The sequence below is a fragment of the Alligator sinensis genome, unplaced genomic scaffold (genome assembly GCF_000455745.1).
Source record: "Alligator sinensis unplaced genomic scaffold, ASM45574v1 scaffold647_2, whole genome shotgun sequence".
NCBI lineage: Eukaryota > Metazoa > Chordata > Crocodylia > Alligatoridae > Alligator > Alligator sinensis.
Genome location: NW_005841832.1, coordinates 866,315 through 871,579, shown reverse-complemented (window position 1 = coordinate 871,579; position 5,265 = coordinate 866,315). Strand labels below are relative to the sequence as shown.

Here is a 5,265-nt window from a genome sequence, read left to right as displayed (position 1 = left end):
GCAGGTGGGGTGGGGAAGGAAGATTTGCTTCCACTAGTTGTGAACACGACGTGGATATCAGTGCTATCTGTTGTCAGTCTCCTTTTGTTTACAAGCTAGGAAAAAATCATAGCCTCTGTGTTGGGTTAAGTTGGCACCTTTCTTGTATGTTGCCAGGGTTGTCTGCATATCTAGCCACAAGTGCATGTCACTGTAATAGTCCACGCTGGAAAAAGGGACTCATCTCAGCCCCTATAGCTACCAAGTTGTTTGTCTCATTGCAAATGTTTGCCACATGGCCGGATGCATTGTCATGAGCTGCAGTTGAGACCTCTGTATCGAAACACACAAGCTGAAGATAAAAGAGCCTCCTCTATTAGTGAATAATGTAAAAAGTTGGTAACCTTCTGCCAATGGCCCAAATGCCAGTGGGGGGGAGAGACAGACGGCTATACCCAGAGAGGTACTTAAAACCACAATTTGCTGCAAAAGTTGGAAGAAGATTTTAAACAAATATGTGCAACCCAAGAGAACTCTGTTAGCTCTGATTTTAAAAGACAATGTTGTTCATGTTTTATCAGCTGGAGGATGGAAATTTGGTTGGATCTCACACTGTTTTGTGTCTTTTAATTTCTGTTGCTTGCTGTCAGAATATATGTTTTTAAAGCAACTATTTTTGCCAATGCACCTTCTCAGTGGAAAGCTGGAAAATTGTTTGGTTCCAGCCTATTTATTTTTAATTGTTTCCCTTTAGTTCCTTATGCCTGCAGCAAAATATCACCTTCCACAGATAAACAGTAAGCACTGGAACCAGTAACCTTTCCAGGCAGACAACCTGCTAACCTGCTTATTGAGAGAAGCTACAGAGTCTGTACCCACATTTCCAGATCGCCCATCTCTGTGGACATCTGTTCCTGCCTCTCTATATTCTTGAATTATCCCACAGCCCACTGTTATCTCATTAACCTAGTTCTTCCATTGTTTCCTCCATCTTCAACTACAGATCTCTTTCATATAGCCAATCCCTGTTTACCAAAGATTCATCAGTGAAACTATCTGATGATGAGCCCACCCCATAAGCACCTGTGTCAGAATATCTGGTGGCAGTACTGAGGTGGGCCTAATGACCACTGGCACCAAGGTGTGATGCTGCACTTACAGGCAACAAATTACAGCTCTACTTTGCCTCTTTCTTTCCAAAAGCTGCAACCTGCAGTGAAATGTACCTACATCAGCAGCAGCTTCAAAATAGGACTTCAGAGGTTCAGAAAGGAACTTTTTGCAAACACCTTTATGCTGTCACACATGCTGCCACTCACAGTTGGCAGTTGCCTCCATCTGCTAAGCGAGCACACTGTTCTCCTTCAAAGTCCCTCCCTAAAATTGTGTGTTACTGTGATGCCTATAAAAAAAAAAAAAAAATGGCTACACTGCTAGGGCACTGAAAACACTTTCCATCATGCTGGCTAATGCTGTCTTGTAGTCTTGTGCTTCCCATCATCCATATCCATCTGCCACCTTTTGTTTTATATGTTGATTATAAGCATTTTAATGCAGGGACTGGCCAAAAAGGGAGTAAGACATGATGGCCCTACTCATTCCCATCCTCTGTAGATAAGCACCCAGCTCTGGGAGTAGAGTTCATACATACTAGTTAGGTGCCAAATTACTTTGTGGCTAGGGACAGACATTAAACATAAACTGGTTTAAGTGATCAGAAACTGGTTTAAACATGTAACAGAACAGATGTTCAGTGCACATAAACCAGTTTGAAAATGGCTGAAACTGGTTTGAGATAAACTTGGCTGAATGTAGTATCAGACTTAACTGATTTGGGTCAAACCAGTTTATGCAGTGTCTGTCCCAGACCCCTTCCTGGTTTAAATTAAACCAGAGTCCCCCAGCATCTCAGATACTTTGCAACTCTGGTTGGGGCTCAGTTCTCTCCTCCAGCCCAACAGGGCTGGCCCCAGCCCTCTGCTCCCTGGCTACAGCTTTGGCAGAGACTACACATGTAGCGGGATCTGCCTGGCTTCCTTCTGCTCCCCCCCCCCCCCCCCCCCCCCCCCCCCCCCCCCCCCCCACCGCCCTACGCAAACAGGGATTCCCTCCTCCCCTCTGCCTTACACAGGCACCTCTCAGCTTTAGCTAGGATACTACATACTGGCTACTCTCTGTGCTGTGGGAGACAGGACAGTATTGGTTTAGGGCTTTTTGGAGCTAATCAACAGGTAGCTGGTAATGTCCCTCTGTTCCTTACTTGGGAAAAGTTGTTTAAGAAGAGCTCAAACTAATGAGAGAGGCTGTTGTTTTGTTTGATGGGCTGATAAATGCTAACAACTCCCTGTGCAACTCCCTGCTGTGTAACTCAATGCTCTGTTATCAACAGTGAGGGTGAAGGGGGCACCCCTTCCTAATCAGGGTGGTCTGACGGGGCCTGGCCACATCTCCTCCCTTAGCACAGCATTGTGGAAGGGAAGGGAGGGCATCTCTACTGCCCCCACAGCTTCTAGCCTGAGCCACTGAAGGCAGGTTCCTGCATTTCGTCAGTCCAGAGGGGATGTCTGGGCGATTACAAACTGGTTTAGCCTAGCCAGGTTAGACTAACCTGCAAAGATTGAATCAATTCAGGCTCAGGCTTTTTGTATGTCTGTCCCTAGCCTGTATGTTAAATGGAGAGTGGGTGACAGGGGCAGATCCAGAGGGGTTGCAGCAGGGTGGCTGCACCCTCCTTTCTGACCACATAGCAGGAGCAGTATCCAGGGATTTTTCAAAGTCCTAAAGATAGTAAGAATTCTTTAGGACTCCTTTCCTACCCCCCCCACCCGGTTCCTTTCCTCTCCATTCTTAGAGACACATCCCTACCTGTTCTGCCTGCCTGCTGCTGTTCTGGGATGAACTTGGCCCTGAGAAGTCTGAGCCAAGCAGAACAGGAGCTCCCCTAGCCCCTTGGACAGCAGAGAAAGTGGGAGTGACAGGTGGGCAGTGAGAGAATGGGAAGAGAGGAGCCAGGGAGGAAAATGGAGATGTGCCTTATAGCATGGAGGGGAAGGGAGGGGGGAATTCTTACCTTCTTAAGGACTCACAAAAGTTCCTACCCGCTGGTCCTGTGGTGCGTTCTGCCTGCCCTGGTTGGGGTGTGCTTCCACACAACCCCTTTGTTGTAAAAATCTGGATCCGCTTCTGGCTGATGAGATTTAGGATTGGAGTTCAAAACACTTGTCAAGGGATGCCTAAATCAGACAAAAAGAAATACTGAGATTGTGTGTGTGTGTGTGTGTGTGTGTGTGTGTGTGTGTGTGTGTGATGTCCCACCTCTCTCCCACACTTATGTCTTTGGGTGCGCTGATATGATATGGCACTGATATGAGAATGGGATTTAGAGTCTGAAACCTCCTCATTGTGAGTGTAGAAGTCATCCCTTTGGGGTGGTGTGTTCTCTGAACACACAGCTGTTACCTACCTTTTCTATAATACCTTAGTGGTCAGGGAACCCACCCAGGAAGCAAAAGATCTAGATTCTAGACTAGGGGTGGGCAATTATTTGGGCAGGAGGGCCGCTGAAGGAGTTCTTATTTGGGCAGGAGGGCCACTGAAGGAGTTCTGGTGAGCTGTTGAAGGCCAAAGGGGAGGAGGAGGAGGTGCTGACCTGGCCTCAGCCTCTGTCATGGGTGTTTACACCACCAGGCACAGTGGTGGGGATGCCAGTTGATCCTATCCAGCCCTGGGCCCATCCACCCCACACCCACTATGAGGGGCACTGGATGGAGCAGGTGGGCAGGCAGGGTCTCTATGGAGACTGGCTTGAGACTCCTGCAGGCAGGGTGTGCTTAACCAGGCAAATGGGATGGGGCTGCAGGTGGGTGGAGAGCAGTGCCCAGAAGTGGGATGGGTGGGCAGAGCTGGGACTGGGATCATGGAGTGGTGACAGAGTTGGGCTGGGGTTCAGGGCAAGCCACAATCCTTTCCCCATATGTCCCTAAAATAGGCGCTGGTTCTGGGAGCAGGGGCCAGTTGCTGCCCGTGGAACCAGAACCCAGTGCAGGCGCATGTAGGGAGCAGATCACGGCTCTGACCCAGACCCTGGGCCTGTGCTATCACTGCCTCATGATCCTGACCCCAGCCTTGGCCCTGGCCCTGGCCCTGGCCCATGTATCCTGCTCCCACACACCACTCCCCACCTGCATGCAGCACCATCCCATCTGTCTGGCTGAGTGTGCTCTGCCTGTGGGGATCCCAGGCCAGTCTCCATGGAGACCCTGCCTGCCCACCTGCTCTGTCTGGCACCCCTGGTGGTGGGTGCAAGGCAAGCAAGCTGGGGTGCCCAGTCAGTGGGGCTGAGCTTGGCCGGGATGATGGAGACGCTGGCTTTGGCAGCCAGAAGTGTGAGGGCAGAGTGAACCACCGTCGCAGGAGCTGCTGGGAAACTGAGTCCAGGCTCTGGGACACCCCCACCCTGCTGCTGGGATGCCCCTGCCCTGCTACTATGCTGTCTGGACCTGTGGACTACAGCTCCTGGTAAGCCTGAGAGCTGTGTGCGGGGGGATAGGGTGCCCTACAGTCCATTCCAGGCAGCACCTCTGCTCTCAGGGGAACTGGCCACACGCACCATGGTCCAGTTTGCCCCCATGTGCCTGGGCCCGGCAGGGCCAGTGGACCCACTGCAGACTGGCAGAATCACTTGACAGGCCCCATCTTGCCTGTGGGCCGTATTTTTCTCACCCATGTTCTAGACACTCCCAATCCCAAGGGGATTCAAACATGCAGTCAGGAGTCAGGGCAGCAGGCAGCTAAATTGTTCCCAGCTGCCCCTGGTTACTGAGTGGGCCTGACTGCTTGTGGTCTAACTAGCCTGGGTCACCTCCATGGGCATGGCTGCTGCCTTATAATCAACAGGCCTGTGCGAAGCAGCTAGTATTCACTTTGGATTCAGCCAGTTTGGGGGACAGTGATTTGAATCGCTGTGCTGAATTGATTTGGCTGCTGCCAAATCAGCTGAATCTCTGAATCACACAGGCCTATCCCCCCGTCCGCTCTCCTGGCCCCGGCAATGGCTGCCCTGCCTGCCCCAGTTCCCAGCTCTTTGAAAAGAATAGCCCGCACTCGCTGGCTGCTGCCGGGGGCGAGAGCAATTCCCGCTGCCCCCCACTGCCCCACGTCATGTGGGGTGCTCTGCCATAAGCCTCCAGGAGCCCCAAGGCCGCTGCAGCAGCCCGTGATTCCAGGATTTTTGTTTTGTTTTGTTTTTCTTAAAGGGCCAGGAGCTGGGCCAGGTGGGACAGCCAT

At 51.2% G+C, this 5,265-nt stretch overlaps 1 long non-coding RNA gene across 1 annotated transcript in view; it reads right to left on the bottom strand.

The window, feature by feature from the left end:
- Nucleotides 1-5,265, bottom strand: part of LOC102378902 — an 11,173-nt gene that overhangs the window by 2,669 nt on the left and 3,239 nt on the right. Inside the window, exon 2 of the long non-coding RNA XR_322809.1 lies at nt 3,050-3,212. This is a non-coding gene — a long non-coding RNA (uncharacterized LOC102378902). The remainder of the gene's footprint in view (nt 1-3,049; nt 3,213-5,265) is intronic.